The sequence below is a fragment of the Astatotilapia calliptera genome, chromosome 13, assembly GCF_964374335.1.
Source record: "Astatotilapia calliptera chromosome 13, fAstCal68.1, whole genome shotgun sequence".
NCBI lineage: Eukaryota > Metazoa > Chordata > Actinopteri > Cichliformes > Cichlidae > Astatotilapia > Astatotilapia calliptera.
Window position 1 is genome coordinate 4,039,049 of NC_137434.1, and position 10,248 is coordinate 4,049,296.

The window sequence follows — 10,248 nt, forward strand, 5'->3', positions numbered from 1 at the left end:
ACCATTGGTCTGAACATCAAAGCAGGTAAGGGGAAACTGCAGGGCAAGAAACTGAGCTCAGCAAAATCTTGCTTTATTATTTTTCTACTTAGCTGCCACTTCTTTTCTCTGCTTCTTTTTGTTTCTTACACAAAATATCAAGTGAGAAAATCTATTAAAACCACATTTTCAGTGCACAATAACAAAACACATAAAAGAAAGACACTCCAGGCTTCACTGTGATGCCCTTACTTTGGAAACTATGTGGAAAGCACTTTACATGCAACCCATACAGAGTTTATTTAAAGAGCCTCTGTGTTCTTCCCAGTCTTCTCTCTGTTCTCTACCCTTTACTGATTCCCCAGACCTCGTGTTGCCCCCCCCCCCACCCCCTTTTTTACTGGCAGGATAAATGTATACACTCTCTGCACCACAGGGGTTCTAATCTATGTGTGTGTGCTGGAGAAAAGAAGGACGTGTTAGACAGCAAACGTATGTAGCAACACCAGGGCAACAACCTCTCGTCAGTGTTGCACACTCTGACACGTACGGGTTAATGTGGCCACCAGCCGTGTGGCGTGGTTGGCTGGCTCACCTTCCATCTTGCCCAGCCAAGCTCCATGCTGGGCACGACACGCCCGCCTGACAGTATGCATCCGCCAGGCCATGACAGCTCGCATATGGAAATCTTCTGCCACCGGTGGAGAGGGAGAGCCAGGGAGGGCAGTGGGGCCAGTTAGAGAGCTACGCTGAAAGAAACAAATACATGTCAGAGAATGGGATCCAAAGCGTGGCAAAAAAAAAGGGCAAAATATATGTTTCATGGCGGTCATTGGAAAGAACATTTTTGGCCGTAGGAGTGTGCACCGAGCATTCAGGCTGGGATGAGTGAAGATTATTTTTCTAAAAACAATTTTCAGATCTATACACAACTAAAAAGAAGATACAGTTAGAAAAGAATTGTAATCAACATTCCTTTTTTTAAGTAATAACAGACAACATTACTACAGTTACAGTTACTAGTGGTACAACCATAGTCCAGGAGTGAGTAATTAAGTAGTTCAGTAGTGGGTGGGGGGGTCTTAAGTCACAGTTTCTGATGGCCTGAGGGTAAAAGCTCCAGCTCATTCTTTCTGTCTTGGCAGCCAGCAGACGGTGATATCTCCCTGATGGCAGACAGAGAACAGACTGTTGTTGGGGTGCTGGAATCCCCTGGAACCCTCCTGGCTCTAGATCGGCATTGTTTGTACATGTCCTGCTGATTGGGAAGGTTGGACTTTGGTCTCATCAGCTGCAGGTCCCCATCCAGGTGGTGATACTCCCACACTATGGTGCAAGTGTAGAAGTTCATGAGCACCCTGAGTTTAAAGTCTTTAATTGTCTGAAATGGTATAAGCAATGATGTGCTTTCTTCACCAGGGTGTTAAAGTGGCAAAACCATGGTCACTGCTTTAAATAACTATAAAATGTGATAGTTTTACTACTCTTTACATTCTTAACCACCAATTTGGTTTGTAGCATCGGGTTTGGTGTTGCCACTCTGCATTTCCAACTTCAGTGAGTCAAATGAATCCCCAGCTTCCTAATTGTGCACCTACATTCTGAGAAATATTTTGGCCTACATTAAATAGTAGCTCAACTGGTAATCAAAACAGATCAAATGGTATTATGGCATAACATTTACCCGATTCTTTAACTTGTTAGTGTCCACCAGGTCATGGATGAACCTCTTAGGGGTAGGGTTAGATTACAGTTTAGCCAATTGCTTAACAAACTTTTCAGTTTCATACACAGGAAGCTATTACCTTTCAAATCAAGACTTGGATTAATTTTTGCTGGACAGTTTTCCTCTTATAATGTTTTTAATGTGGGCATGCCAAATAGGTGGAAAGCTTTTGAATGCATCCATTTGAAAAACAGTTTAGTAAACCTAACAGGGCCAAATGCAGAGAGGGAGACATATAGCTAGATAAAGAGGTGAGTGGCATGCAGTAGTGTGTGTGTGTAGTGAGCGTAGCCATCTGCTGTTCATCATCACTTCTCCAAGTCTCAATCTTGCTCTCATCTCTAGCATTTGGAGGCACTGAGGTTTCTGATGCCAGCAAAGGTCAGAGCTGGTGATTTATTGGTCCTCTTGCGGGAGGCCGTCTGTGGACCTGAGATACCTGCTGTGCCCCTGGATCAAAGCCAACATCCCTGACACCAGTGACATGCTGCCAACACAAGAAAAGCTTGGATTGGACATATTTCACATTGCTGTATACATATATATGTTACAGCTGAATTAATTCAGCAATGACAGATGACCTGACATCACTGTGAGTATAATAGTTATATCAGTTGACTGTTGTGGAGAAAGTCAGCCACTTATACACACAAAATGTGATTTTACATTAAATATTTTAAGCTTTTAGCTATTTTTCAGCTGACTAGCGGGTATCATAGATAGTAAATAAAAGCTGTACTGTTGTTTTTTGTACAACCTGGCTGTAATTGATCACGTTCATAAATCTGGATAAGATGTATGCACACAGTGGTTCACACACATAACAGGTTGTCCCAGTTTCATAAGTCTGGATAGGATGTTAACATGCGCAACCACAAAAACAGAATATTACAAAAATCCAAATCTGTTAAAGATGTCCATATCACCACATCTACTATATGCCCAAAATGTGTTCTGGCAAACATTTTCATGTGCTACTATGATCATCTGAAATTGAATCATTAAATGCAGCAGTCGATTTACCTGCTAGCATCTATGCAGTGTGTTGGCTCATATGACTTTTTTATTTATTTTATTTTTCTTTCACATTGAAGCTACCCATAAAAATGCCCTGTCCTTGTCATGGCACCACTGTAGCACACATCATCCACAGAAAACATGGTTGAGTTTACTTAATGAGGTGCAATGAGGTGCACAGTAAGTCCTCAGGTCATTGTGATGGATGTATCATTAATGCGTTAAAAAAAAAAAACCTCCCTGAACCTCTCAGCTTCAGCATCACCTCTGGGCTAAACTCTTGGTTGTCAATACAGTTTCTTTATAGCATGTTTTGAAAAAGAAAATCAAAGAAATGTACTGTACTTCTATTTAGGTTCTCTTTTTCACATCAACTTAATGAGGAAATTATTTGTTTGATTTCAGTTGCAGACAGTGCTGTTTGGTCTACTAGATTTCAAATTTACTGCCTTTCTAAAGTCCGACAGGATTCCACTGCTATGGTTGCAAAATAAATAAAAACAAAAAACTCCTGGGAAAGCAACCATTTCCCTCTCTTGTTCTGTGACCTTAGAAAACACTGTTCTGGTTCATGTTGTCTTTAACAACTTCAACTCTTCTTAAAGACAACATGATATTCATTTACACTCAATATTACAGTCCACATTAGAGTTACTAAAGATGACTAATTAGGGTATCCTTTAGAGTGGGCCTACCTCATGACTCATGTCTGGTCAGAATCCCAACATGGCAAAGGATGAAACTTGAGGCTTCACAATGAGACTTCAGGTTCAGGCGATGGCACAGGAGTTTTGTTTGTTCAAATACTACCATTTTATAAAAGGTTTGTGTTTCTCATCTTCCTCTTGACAGTACCCCATTGGGTTATCTGTAGGGTAGAAAGAGAGAGCATATTTCTCCTGTTTTGGCTTCCCTTCATTGGCTTCCTGTTAAATCCAGAATAGAATTCAAAATCCTGCTCCTCACATACAAGGTCTTAAATGATCAGGCCCCATCTTATCTTAATGACCTTGTAGTACCACATCACCCTATTAGAGCACTTCGCTCTCGCTCTGCAGGCCTACTTGTTGTTCCTAGAGTATTTAGGGAGAGCCTTCAGTTTCCAGGCCCCTCTTCTGTGGAACCAGCTTCCAGTTTGGATTCAGGAGACAGACACTATCTCTACTTTTAAGATTAGGCTTAAAACTTTCCTTTTTGCTAAAGCATACAGTTAGGGCTGGACCAGTTGACCCTGAATCCTCCCTTAGTTATGCTGCAATAGACGTAGGCTGCCGGGGATTCCCATGATGCATTGAGTTTTTCCCTTTCAGTCACCTTTCTCACTCACTATGTGTTAATAGACCTCTCTGCACTGAATGATACTTGTTATTAATTTCTGTCTCTCTTCCACAGCATGTCTTTTATCCTGTCTTCCTTCTTTCATCCCAACCGCTCACAGCAGATGGCCCCGCCCCTCCCTAAGCCTGGTTCTGCCAGAGGTTTCTTCCTGTTAAAAGGGAGTTTTTTCTTCCCACTGTCGGGTCATATGATAGTTGGGTTTTTCTCTGTATCTGTTATTGTAGGATCTACTGTACAATATAAAGCGCCTTGAGGCGATTGTTGTTGTGATTTGGCGCTATATAAATAAAATTGAATTGAATTGAATTGATTCCCCATTTTCCGTAGTCACCATGATATGCACATAAAGAGCCATATTACAAATGCATTAGTTGTAGCCCCTCTCCTGAAGCTGCTGTGTACATAGTGGCTGTTGATGCACTGAAATCAGCCTCAGTCCACTGCTTGGAAGGCTCTCCCAAGTTCTTGAATCATCTTTTCCATACAATCCTGGTTATACCAGCTGCTGGTGCATCTTTTCCTATTAAGCTTTCCCCTTCTGGTCAACTTTCAATAAGCTTTGATACAGCACTCTTTGATATAGCCTTTTTGACAATGACACTACTACTACAGTCTGTAATCAACAACAACAGGCCCAAACGTTGTAACTGCTTTGTCCATAGAAATGTAAAATCATGTTGATCTAATAGTAATTTATGGGCCACTTCTTAAAAGGCCTGTGTATAATATACATATAGTGGAGAGAAAGCAGTGAAAATGCTTTAAACAATGTACATAGCTTTTAATTTCTTTTTTTTTTTCTTTTTTTTTTTTTTTTTGTGTCCCGTTTGGATCTTTAGCCATCAGAATTGTTGTCTTAAGGCCAAGAAAGATGCCAAGCAGATTTATTTTACCAAGTGGATCATCATGGCCTTGCCATATTGGTCCATTTGATTGACCTTTATTATAATTATGAATTTATTTTATTTTCAGTTGCTACAAAGAACCCCAGAACACAAGAGACCAAGGAAGACCAACAGAGGGGCAGCCGCGCCACTGTCCCAGTAAGAGCTGAGGAGAGTCCCAGATGAGGGGTCACTCAGCAGCCGCGGAGCAGAAGCCAGGGGGAGTTGCAGTGACGCGCCCGTGAGCTCCGCCGGCAGTCAGCCGTGCCTGAGTGACCGAGCCCCAGGCCGAGAGGCCGGGGGCACCCCACCTCCGAAGTGGCCCGAGCGAGCCCCGGGCTCCAGGCCCCGATAAGCGGCCGCCAAGGGGTGAGCCGGTGTGTACCTGGACGCCCATCCCCGGACACAAAGAACCACCAAAGCACCGACGTCTGCGGGAGTCCGCCACTGGCAGGGGAAGTGGTGGTGGGTGGAGATAGGCCTCCATACCTTGGAGGGCCTGAGATGTCCCCAGAGAGGTATAGCTTTTAATTTCCACCTTCAAATATATGGTATACAAGACATTAAATCCAATTCCTTTGTGCTTTATTGGAAAAATGCAGAAAAGAGACTGCATGAATAAAATCCCGAAACTGTGTGCTTCCATGTGGTGCCACAGTTTAATCTTAACTGGCTGTTAAGTTTAAAGCATTTTTATTTTAAGCCTCCTGAAAATATAAATGATAAAAGGAAATTGAAGCCTGTGGCTAATTACTCTTTAATATTTAATTTGGAATAAGGAAATTATTAGGTTCTGGCCTTGTAATGCCAAAACCTCATCAAGAATGGACAGTGCTTCACCAAGTCAAAACCAGAAATGTATGCAAGTGAATGAACTCCTGAAGTCTTCCTACTTGGCCGATCAATAGTATTGATTAACCGTTAATGCCAGAGGGAAATCATTGATTGTCCAGCCTGACATGACAAGGTCTCTTTAAAACACTGTTGAATTGAACTTTTTAAGCAATTTAGGAATTCCAGATGATGTGTGCGTATTGAGGATTTATTGTAAATGTGAAAGCAAAAAATCATTAATGTATGAGTTCCTATTCACTGCTTTATACTCTTTGACTACTTTTGCAATCAGAAATCTCAAAATGCAAAGGAAAAAAATGTGTGAGTGTTTCTTTTCAGCCAAACAAAGCAAATGAGTGTTTGTATTGCTCTGTATTTATTTCAGCCTTGTCTTTGGGTTTGTCTCCAGGACATAATTGGTGGAAAATGAGAAACAAAAAAGCGTGAATTCTCATGAGGCCACTGCAGTTCGTTCAGTGTGGCCTCTGCAGGCTTTGAGAGTAGATCTACAGCAACTCAATAGCGAAAGTGGATAAGTACTTGTGTATTGGTTACAGTTTTACATGTTGGCCTCATCAGACAGCTATCATATCAATCATAAAGATCTATTTTAAAAATTGCTTACTTTTAGACTAAGACAGTCTGAATGGAACACAGCATATAGCATGGAGATGATATTGATTATCTTGTGAGAATTAAAACCAGTAGACTGTGTATGCTCTTGTCTCCACAGAAACTGTCCCCAGGGAAGATCCTTTAGAGGAATTAAGTTTCTACCTATGTTTCTACCAGAGGAACCAAGGGCTACGTGAGGACCAGAATTCTTTCACCCCTCTCAAAAATGTTATGTTTGGGGTGAAACCACAGGAACGTTTGTGTCAGGACACAAGTACAAAAAGTCATTGCTTTGATAGATAAGTGAAGACCTTAGAAGAGCTATAGATTCTCTAAAATGGGTGTATATGGGAGATATTCTATACACGGACACTTTCTACATGTCCGGAAAACATTTAATCTCAAGTGGAGATGTATTTAAAATAGAATGCGGGAGTATATTTTTATATCTCCATTGCATCTTTCTAATGTTTGCTTTTTCTTTATTATTAAAGTTTCACTTTTTTTCAGTACACTAACTCTAAAGCCTTTAGCATCAGTGCTGATATCCTCTTTCTGGAGTTTTTCTACGATTAGATTTTCCTATGATGACCTTTGAGCTGTGGGACATAGAATTATAAGTGTTACTTAGGAAAAGATTCAGAGTTGGAGCCTATAGATGCCTTGATCTGAAGAAAACGCCTTGACAAAGTGTCAATTCAATAAAATACAGTGATTTCAAGGAGGGCAAATTGATGCATCTCTCAAGCTCCTCAATCATTATCTTTCAGAGATATTGAAGGTACAAATTCATGACATGAGTGGTCCTTGCCTTAAAGCTATTTAATGATAACGCACATTCTGCCTGAAGTGCAGTCATTTAGTTGATGGAATTTAAAAAAAAAAAAAAAGAGGAAAAACTTGCAGTAAAAGAATCCTTTTTTCCCACATCTTGGTCTTGCATTGTGGAACCGGTGCAAACCATGACTGAAGGATATAGCTGTGCCCTGACTAGCACACACAACCTATCTCTGCATTTTAGCAGCATAGAGAGCCTACCTTCCGTTTATATGCTAGAAGCTTGTACAGTTCACCACCAACATTTATTCACAAGTGAAGAACACAAACACTGCTTTTGAATAAGGAGTAATATGTGGAGTGAAACCACCAAGTCTTTGAATAGAAGAAAAAAAAAAGTATAAAAAACAGGGTGGGGGGGGGGGGGGGGTACATGTTGATGTCAGTGAAGAAAAACAACCCTTGACCTTCTTCAAGATGGTAGTAAAACTTGACAAGAGCTCGGTCTGAACTCTTTTTAAAAGCCTTTAAAGACACTGTTAGCACTGAGCTATTTCAGTCTTTGATAAAAAACAATTTTAAAAACACTGGTGCTGAATTATAGAGCAACAGTGAAAGAGGCAGTGTGTGACTTACTGTTTTGCTTTGTTTTCTGAATGGCAGAAAAATAAAAACCTGAAAGGTCTGAATGACCTCTGGCTTGGTCACTCACGTACTATAGACAAACATGATGGGTCAAAAATGAAAGTTTGATCAAAACCATAAAAGGATGAAAGCATAAAAGCGTTTCAAGGACAGAAACACAGGAACTGGAAGCTGAGAATCAACACCAGCTGCTCAAAAGCAAACATGAGTTACACGTATCTGTACTGACCACATTACCCCAGTACAGAAGGCACTTCTTTGGCTCCCAGTGCAATATAGAATTAACTTTAAAATACTTTCATTAGTTCTTAAGGCTCTCAGTGGTTTAGCCCCCAGTACATCGCTGATGTGGTTACAGTTTACAGACCAGTCAGACAACTCAGGTCATCGGGCGCAGATCTATAAACTGTTCTCAGAATCACATCCAAGTGTGCTGAAGGTGCTTTCAGCTATTGTGGTCTGGTTCTTTGGAACAAACTGTCTCCTGACCTCAGACCAATTATATCTGTGCATACATTTAAAAACAGACTGAAAACCCTTTTATAAACACTTACTACAAAACCTCAGTAAGTGTTTTTGTTTGTTTGCTTGTTTGCTTGTTTGTTTGTTTGTTTTCTTTTGTTCTTTCTTCTTTTGCATTGTTTTATTAGATTTTGTGTTTTCACTTTCTTTCGCATTGGAAAGGGGTTTTTATGTTCTACAGTGTTAAATACGTGCTAAATAAAAAAAATACTTTGTTCATTTGCAGATAATGAAATTCTGCATTTTGCTGGTTCTTTATGAAATATGTATAGTTTATAAAGTTGCTTTAAAATGTGTTGTACAACAGTACAGGTAATTTACTAGTAGTTTTTGAATTAAAACAAAACACCTGGAACAAACACAAAAAAGAAAGAACAATGTCCCGACCGTGGCTCAGGGGTTTGGAAGCGTATCTGTAACCGGAAGGTCGTCGGTTCGATCCCCGAGCTCTCTGTCCTGGTCGTTGTGTTCTTGGGTAAGACACTTTACCCTACTGGTGTTGGCCAGAGGGGCGATGGTGCGATATGGCAGCCTCGCTTCTGTCAGTCTGCCCCAGGGCAGCTGTGGCTACAACTGTAGCTGCCTCCACCAGTGTGTGAGAGTGAATGAATAATGGCATTGTAAAGCGCTGTGGGTGCCTTGAAAAGCGCTATATAAATCCAATCCATTATTTTTATTTGGGGCAATAATAACAACAATAAAAGTAATCAAATGACACCATAGGGGGTTTCTTTACCAGACAGTTGAGACTTTCCTTTAAAGTAAAACTGATAACTACATGAACAGATTAGAAAAATGACCATGGACTATTTCACTTTTTCCTGTACTTAAAGGCTTTATACATAACATTCAGTGTACACTTGGAATTAGCATCTTTCCCAAGTATATTCAGCACACAGACTGGAGCAGCAAGGGATTGAACCTCCAACCTCCTGAGCTCCCAAGTAAAGTTTTAAGCTCTTTTAAAAGTTATCAGCCGTAACTCTTCCTCAAATGCATGTTAGTGTAGCAGAAACTGCAACAGCAGGTTTTGGGCAGTAGAAACCCTTTGTTTCTAGAAATATTTTGCAAAGTTCTGTCAGTGTGTTTCGCTCCTTCAGAGCCATGTGGTTGAGAAAGAGATGAGAGAGATGAGAGTCATGTTTGATGCTGGCATGTTGACTTCAAAATTGCTTCAAATTGCGATTAACTGCCGCCAAAACCTTTTAAGAGATATTGGTTTCTCGTTCAATAGAGCGCAGTCTCTCTTACAGACAAGCTGGCAGTATGAGATGCATAGGTCAACGATATATCCAAACAGGGTAAAATGCTAACGTGTAAACGTTCTGGGGTCTTGTATGTCTGTACCGGAATGACACAAAGATCAGTACCCCTATTTTTCATTTCTTTGTGTGGGCTTCTCCTCTCTGTCATTTGATAGTCAGAAGAGTTATGATATCGATGCCAAGCATTAATTTCATGAAAGAGAATTCATTGTCCTTATCAGGATTTAGGCTTGTTTTAGCCTCATGCTAAATACGTAGATATGAAAGGACAACATCTTACCTTTCAAAGTCTCAACATTTTGCCATTGCAGTCTTTTGGCTCAGACAAGACACGAGGAGGATATAGCCTGAACCCTAGATGGATCACCAATGACCAGATAGATAATAAGGCGGCTAAATAACAACATACATAGAAAGTCTGAATGCCAAGCTGACAGCATTCAGAACCATTCCAAGCAAATCCATATACATTCATTGTGGAAGTGCTCTTTACAAAAGACATAGGGAAAAATCTGTGATTCCACTGCCAATCCAGCTTCCCATCCCCCAAATTAGAGGTGCTCTTATTTGACTGTAAAATACTTCTCGGTTTAAAGGTGGCTCACAACCTTACTCTAAACATTAATCGAATAGAGGGCTTTCAAAT

General features: G+C 40.5%; 1 long non-coding RNA gene across 1 annotated transcript; it reads left to right on the forward strand.

Annotated features, from left to right (window-relative positions):
• The first annotated feature begins 1,029 nt into the window (after nt 1–1,029).
• Nucleotides 1,030–6,905, forward strand: LOC145419811 (uncharacterized). Its single transcript, XR_013901145.1, has 2 exons — nt 1,030–5,462; nt 6,512–6,905. It is a non-coding gene; the product is annotated as an uncharacterized LOC145419811 (long non-coding RNA).
• The last annotated feature ends 3,343 nt before the right edge of the window (nt 6,906–10,248 follow it).